This window comes from Ranitomeya imitator, chromosome 2 (genome assembly GCF_032444005.1).
Source record: "Ranitomeya imitator isolate aRanImi1 chromosome 2, aRanImi1.pri, whole genome shotgun sequence".
NCBI classification, from domain to species: Eukaryota; Metazoa; Chordata; class Amphibia; order Anura; family Dendrobatidae; genus Ranitomeya; species Ranitomeya imitator.
The window spans coordinates 720,284,625-720,292,868 of NC_091283.1; the positions used below are offsets into that span (position 1 = coordinate 720,284,625).

Here is an 8,244-nt window from a genome sequence, read left to right on the forward strand (position 1 = left end):
CAGAAGTATATCCACTTTGTGAGAATTTGAATCTCCCTTTTTTGGAGAGACTGAACCACAACTTAGTCTCAGTGTATATAACAACGCAATCTAAGTGGCAGAAAGTGGCTGGCTGATATACGACAAACTAATAGGACAGAAGTATATCCAATTGGGGGGATTAGGAATCTCCCTTTTTTTTTGGGAGACTGAACCACTATTTAGGCCCAGTGTATATAACAATGCTATCTAAGTGGCAGAAAGTGGCTGGCTGATATACGACAAACTAACAGGACATAAGTATATCCAATTTGTAAGAATTTGAATCTCCTTCTTTTTTTTGGGAGACTGAACCACAACTTAGGCACAGTGTATATAACAATGCAATCTAAGTATCAGAAAGTGGGTGGCTGATATACGACAAACTAACAGGACAGAAGTATATCTACTTTGTGAGAATATGAAACTCCCTTTTTTTGGATAGACTGAACCACAACTTAGGCCCAGTGTATATAACAACGCAATCTAAGTGGCAGAAAGTGGCTGGCTGATATACGACAAACTAACAGGACAGGAGTATATCCACTTTGTTAGAATATGAATCTCCCTTTTTTTTGGGAGACTGAACCACTATTTAGGCCCAGTGTATATAACAACGCTATCTAAGTGGCAGAAAGTGGCTGGCTGATATGCGACAAACTAACAGGAAAGAAGTATTTCCACTTTGTGAGAATTTGAATCTCCTTCTATTTTTTTGGGAGATTGAACCACAACTTAGGCCCAGTGTATATAACAATGCAATGTAAGTGTCAGAAAGTGGCTGGCTGATATACGACAAACTAAAAGGACAGAATTATATCCACTTTGTGAGAATTTGAATCTCCCTTTTTTTGGGGAGACTGAACCACTATTTAGGCCCAGTGTATATAACAATGCTATCTAAGTGGCAGAAAGTGGCTGGCTGATATACGACAAACTAACAGGACATAAGTATATCCACTTTGTGAGAATTTGAATCTCCCTTTTTTGGGGGGAGATGAACCACAACTTAGGCTCAGTGTATATAACAACGCAATCTAAGTGGCAGAAAGTGGCTGGCTGATATACGACAACTAACAGGATTGAAGTATATCCACTTTGTGAGAATTTGAATCTCCCTTTTTTGGGGGGTGACTGAACCACAACTTAGGCTCAGTGTATACAACAACGCAATCTAAGTGGCAGAAAGTGGCTGGCTGATATATGACAAAGTAACAGGACAGAAGTATATCCACTTTGTGAGAATTTGAATCTCCCTCTTTTTTGGGGGAGACTGAAATACAACTTAGGCCCAGTGTATATAACAATGCAATCTAAGTGGCAGAAAGTGGCTGGCTGATATACGACAAACTAACAGGACAGAAGTATATCCACTTTGTGAGAATTTGAATCTCCTTCTATTTTTTTGGGAGATTGAACCACAACTTAGGCCCAGTGTATATAACAATGCAATGTAAGTGTCAGAAAGTGGCTGGCTGATATACGACAAACTAACAGGACAGAAGTATATCCACTTTGTGATAATTTGAATCTCACTTTTTTGGGGGGAGACTAAACCAAACCTCTGGACCTGTGCATAAACAACACAATGTAATTCGCAGAAAGTGGCTGGCTGATATACCACAAACCAGCAGGACTGAAATATATCCAATTGGGATCATTTGAATCTCATTATTTTTGAGGGGAGACTAAACCAATCATCAGGCCCTGTGCATAAAACAACACAATGTAAGTGGCAGAAAGTGGCTGGCTGATATACCACAAACTAACAGGACTGAAATATATCCACTTTGTGAGAATTTAAATCTCACTTTTTTTGGGGGGAGAGTATTCCAAACCTCAGGCCCTGTGCATAAAACAACACAATGTAAGTGGCAGAAAGAGGCTGGAAGTTATATGAAAAAATACAAGGACTAGTACAATTTCAATCTCCCTACAATGATCTCAGGACAAGTATGGCAGCAATAAAAAGGACTGCCGCACACAAAAGTGTGGACAAATAAACAAGGTAACTGTGCAGAAAGGAGCAATAGTATTTTTGCTTTTAAAAAAGCAGTTGGTTTGCACAGCGGCGTACAAACAGCAATGCAGCTATCAGGGAGCCTTATAAGGCAGCCTAATAAGCTACAGAGCTGATGCACAAAAATATAGCCTCCACTGTCCCTACAAACAAAAGGTGGTGTTGGACAGTGGAAATCGCTACAGCACAAGCAGTTTCGGGGCTTAATCTTCCCTCCCTAACTATATCCCTTCTTCTGATGAAGCTGCGGCAACCTCTCTCTATACTACGATCGGCAGAAGTAAGATGGCGGTCGGTGTGCACGCCCCTTATAGCCCCTGTGACGCTGCAGAAAGCAAGCCAATCATTGTCATGCCCTTCTCTAAGATGGTGGGGACCGAGACCTATGTCATCATGCTGCCCACATTCTGCGTCCTCCTTCATTGGCTGACAAATGTCGCTGAACGCATCATACGAAATGAGACTTTGGCGCGAAGATCACTGTCCTCATGGCCGATCCCACACAAGGATCAGGTCGGGTTTCATGAAACCCGACTTTGCCGAAAGTCGGCGTTTTTTTAATTTGTCCTATCCGTTTTGCTCAACCCTAGTGGAGACCAAGTCTGCACCAATCACCACAAAGGCCAAACCCACTCATATTAAATACATTATTTATACAAACATTCATAAAGAGTATACATACCCAATTGTGAATAACCCTATATATTAAAAAGCTGGAAAAAAGGCACCTTTATAATGTAATATATTCTTTGTTTACATAGGTTTGGACCAGGTGTTCAGCCAGTCAATTCATGGCATCCCTATACTCATGGATACTAGAATCCAACCACCTGTAGGTCGATCATGGATATGCAGATAACATGTTCCAGGGTTCCAATAATGAGCCACCAAAGAGAAGTGCACCAAAATTGTAATTAGGCTGGTGTGGCAGTAATATAAACTATCATTGCCAGTGATAAAGCCAAATTCTGTCATCAGTATCGACCAGCTGACTAATCATCACCTCCCTCTCATACTTGGGTATCAGACCAGCGCTTCCACCACCAGCGAGCGTCACACAGGAGAGGTTACATGACTATCGCCACATGACCGCATGCTCAATGACACGCGAGGCTGCTGTGCAGTAATGAGCCCACGGTGGTTACCATGGCGTCGAGACTGCCCCCCATGAGGCCAAAGGAAGCAACCCATCCAGGTCATGTGATCGCAGCTGTCCCAAGATACAGCACCTATGTGATTTCTGGCAACCCATATTTACATCTTTTTAATGCATAAGGTGTTATTTATGCTATTCACAATTGGGTATGTATACTCTTTATGAATGTTCGTATAAATAATGTATTTAATATGAGTGGGTTTGGCCTTTGTGGTGATTGGTGCAGACTTTGCTTCCACACTATAAAAGCCAGCCCTTTGTGATTTTTTTGTATACTTGATAATGACCGATTACAGATTGGAATTTTGTATTTTGGTGAAGGAATGCAAATCATTTCTTTGAAATTCATCACCTGTGATTGGACACTGATCTCTTTATATTTTCTATCTTTTTGTGTCACCACTTTCCCACTAATTGTTTGAATTGTATTCTGTTACTTATAGAGTTCTGTAGGTTCATCTACTGAATTATACAGTGCTCTGTATAAAGATTATTATTATTGGTGGTTCAGCGCAGCTTTATGTTACTGTTGTCTACTTTAAGTATATTTACACTTAAAAGGCTTTGCATTGCATACGATAGGCATTTGATATTTAACGTTATTTTTGTTAAAGGTATTGTTCTGGATTAGACAACATGTCTGTCTATTTTTCTTAGAAAGGATCCTTCATCTGTCCGTGGGTTGTTATTTTTTATCCACTATAATAAAAGATTTCTAATGCATAAGAACTTGAATACATAAACTATAATCCATGTGTTAATAGCAGAATTTTATTGGATAACAGAACAGATGTGTAAACAGCAAGCAACGGTGAAGGTCAGGATTCTCAATTGGTTAGGACAATTTATAATACATTTGCGGAAAGATGGGGAACAATCCAAGGAACAAAGTCGGGTGTCACATGTTCATTTATTGGAATAGAAATTCCCTTGACCTTGGCAGGGATCAGGACAGCAGGGATCAGGACAGCAGGGAGGTGGACAGCAGGGGTTGCAGGGATCTGATGGAGAAGTGAACATATATCAGTTAGTCATTTATTTAAAAGAAGATAGACTGTATACTTCTTTTTTATATCTGAGTGCCATTTGAGTGCCCTTTTAATTAAAAGCAGTTTAGTGAGACCGCCACCTATCTCTGAAAAAACTGCTTGTGTGGTGCACAGCTCCAGCTGTTGTATTGTATCCATCCGTTGCTATGTGTGCGGGATCAGGAAGGAGCTGTGTGCTTCTGTCCCCTGAGCTACATTCTCGTCTGGGATTGGTGCGGGTCTTAGGATGTAGACCTCCACTCACTTGTTTGCAAATAAAAAGCCACTCCAATATAAAAAAAAGATAAAGGTTTAGTTACAATAGACAGTTCAATACAAAAGAGCAATACATGGTACAAGGTAACAGCATAAATTACCTGCAGTTTAAAGACAAGACTTCCATAATATTTATTGCTTTGGAATTAACTTTACTATATAAGTGTTTGCTGTTTTTCAGAATTGTTTATGTGTAAAGCAATTTGAGCAAAGCGCAAAGGCAAAAAGCAAGATAAATATTTTATTTTTTCATGCACTCACCCATTGAGACATTCTAAAACTACCAGAATATATAATAGTTAAAATAAAGGTTCCCGTGTCAAGTTCTGGAGAAGAGCAAGTTCCAGGAAAATAAGGGAATTTTCTAAAACTATACAGTTCTCCTATTTATGAGATATGGATACCTTGTAATGAGACACACTGTGTAGATCCCTACTGAGCATTCTTTGTGGCCCTGTACGTTGTCTTTGTGAATCATCACATTTTATAAACAATTGCTCTGTTAGACTGTATACTCTACATTATCAAGGTCACTAGTTTGATTTTCTTTTCTGGACAGCTTATCAAAAATTCACAGACACTCAACATTTTTAACAGTGACATTCAATAACCATAATAAATCATTATGACTATAAGTGATCCATGTTTACAACCTATAAATTAGCTGCATTCTCTTTGAACTGTAAAAAATGATAATTACAGTCACAATAACCAATTCAAGTTTTTTACAGACAAGGGAAAAAGTGTCCTAATTTTACTGACTGTCCAAGAATTTCTTGAAGTTTGGGAACCCTGCACAGTTTTTCCTCATATTTTATGCCAGATGCAGTCCTATGAATCACACCCTATAAAGCAGCTTTTAAATACAGTGATTTTGATCTGTGCATAGAGAAATTAATTAGCACTGATGACAGTGAAAAACTAACTAAAATTATCCTTATCTTTACCTTGTTGGGGGAATTGTCCACGACCTTGTTGATTGCTGTAGCCGGAGTACTGGGACCCAGATTGGCAAGCTAGAAAAGAGAAACATTCATTCTGTGTTCACTGCATTTTGGAACAATGTCTACAGAGTTATGTATGATTATGGTCGTATCGTAGTTATGTACAAAGTGTGAGTTCTATGGAGCTGTGGCACAACCTGTTGAAGTCTATAGGATACTGTTCGACCACCTATGCAGGACAGTTGTGAAGGAAGGGCCTACTAGTCAATTCCTACATACCAAAACTTTCTGCTAGACTTTATCCCATCTGCAGACTAGACCCTATGAACCACAATTTAACTGTTACCTTTTACTGCCTCATACAACCAGGACATGTACACTGACTTGTTCACTGACTTGCAATAGGAGAGATTTTATTAACAATGCCTTCATTGCCCCAGACAGCAAGAATTTTTAATATGAGAAAAAAACCTTCTTTGGGCTATGACCTCATTATATTTATTACAGGCCTTGTCTTCCTGTATGCCTTCCAAATGTTTCTGTATCAAATTCGAATCATACAGAATTCAATATGAGACTGTTTTAATGGATTATTTCCAGTTATTTGCTCCCTGAGATAAGACCAAAAAGTTTAGATATTTGTTATAATCCTCTATTATTACAATGGCTGGTCTAAAATTAATCTTCTAGTAGTAATTTGTATTCTGCTTAATCTGGAAAGAAAAATGTAAAGCAGTTAGTCCAAAAATCTGAAAGTCTGTATCACCATTTTGATATCTTGTGTATACAGTATATAAAGAGTTTTAAAAACTACAGAATTGTGTACACAGTAACAATATTCACTGTATAACAAAAAGTAGCATCAAGAACTACTGTATATGCTACAATCAGTGGAAATCCGTTATGAAGAATATATCAAATATCATCAATTTGAAAAGATTGCCTACAAGTGGATAACAGATTCATAACAGCTAAACTGTCCATCAAGAAATAAAAAAGCCATATGCTAAGGTCAGCTTGGTTGATCTTGATAGACGTGTCTGTTTTCAAATATACTAACTATGTAATAGTAAAGGCTGCAGGTCAATCAGTGACCTCTTATTGTCTGCAGTGATTATATGACATAACAATGGGAGGCACAATGATGGACAGTTTAGATGTTTAGGAGGGATTGTACACTATAGGACATTACCTCCTGAACAGTTTACTCTTGAAGGTTAAATCCAATTTCATAGCAACAAATATGGCTGTCATAATGAATATCTAGATCAATTACTTTTTCTACATATTTGAGATTTACTTCTATGGAAAACACTATTTAAGATTGAATACATTGAACATACCCTACTTCTAAGACTTTAATCACTTTACTGTATCAAAAAAGCATATTCAACTATTCATCTCAATAGAAAGCGACTTCAAGTCAAAAAAGGAAGTATACGGCTGAATGACATACAGCTGCAAATTATATATCGGGCCCGTATATACCTACAGACTGAACCTAAGAGCATGTGAAATGTGAGCTAAACCTAACCTTAAATGTGACATGTTTTCAGTAAGACGTCTAAGGCTTTTTTTTTTTTTTACAGTTTTTAAATGCATTAATTCTTTAAATTTTTTATATCTTTGATAAAAAAAAATACTAATATAAAATTCTGGAGCAAATTTCTATAATAATAATTAATGTGTAAAGTTTACCAACAATGCAAAAAGGCAAAATCAAAAAAGAGTAACTTACGGTCTTGGCAAGGATTTACACAGATAGGCACTTTTTGGCAGGGATCCTTGCACGGATTCTGGCACGAGCTCTTCTGGCAGTTTGCTCCTCCTTTGATTCCAGACATGACTGATTTCTTTTCTTAGTTCTGAACTTCTCAGAGACTCAAAAGCTATGTTTTGATGATGGCATTGAGACTGATCCTTATATACCTTATATATCTGGACATAGTGAGAATTGGGGCATGTTTTCTCATCAGCTGGTGATAAGGCATTTAATAGGATGATTACATGTATAATTATTTAATATTTCAAAGGAGAATAAACATTAATTATGAAGAGTAAGCCACTCAACACCTTATGATATTTACTGCAGAAAAATACTTGACATCGCATTCACCATCATTTCTTTTTATTGCACTGTTCTAAAATGGACATTTGTAAAGAGGGATGAGTATGGGGCGCAATGTTGTAAAACTGTGACGTGCCCACATTGTAAAATCTATTTATGATATGAGGAAAAACGTGCAGGCAAAAGAGGAATCAATGGTTCCATTAAAATGAAACTAGTAAAACTGATGCGCTATGCATCCTTGTACAGTTAATCATGATGGCCATGTGCCACCTTTTTGATAATGGCTTTTAATGTGCTTAGTTCTGCAATGCTGTGAACACAAAGGTCTTCATGGCAGGAAGCACATGGAATATGTGCAGCTCAAAATTGCACGAAACAGCTGAGCACCCATCAGGCAAGAACAGAAATATTGTTTTTCATTTCAGTCTTGATAATCTCAGTACAGACATCGCTCCATGAGTCTATTATCTAGCTCTATTATTTTCAGTGATCTTCCTACTAGGCAAAAGTCACATTTTCATGTCTGTTGACCTTTTAACGTTGGGGTCAGAAAGCTGGTATGATCAATCATGCTCACAGATTGTTACTATTTTTTCAGACATAGGATACTTCAAATACCTGTCCAGGCTTAGAGATGGGCGACTAAACACAATAATGACAAAATGGGAAAAAAATACAATAATCAACAAACATAGATGATTGTTTATTTGTACCACAGGTCAAGACCAAAA

At 37.7% G+C, this 8,244-nt stretch overlaps 1 long non-coding RNA gene across 1 annotated transcript; it reads right to left on the minus strand.

Annotated features, from left to right (window-relative positions):
- Nucleotides 1-3,943: 3,943 nt before the first annotated feature.
- On the minus strand, nucleotides 3,944-7,336 carry LOC138667721 (uncharacterized). The gene is made up of 3 exons (XR_011318908.1): nucleotides 7,181-7,336; nucleotides 5,446-5,514; nucleotides 3,944-4,195 (listed from the first exon to the last, which is right to left on the minus strand). It is a non-coding gene; the product is annotated as an uncharacterized lncRNA (long non-coding RNA).
- Nucleotides 7,337-8,244: the final 908 nt, after the last annotated feature.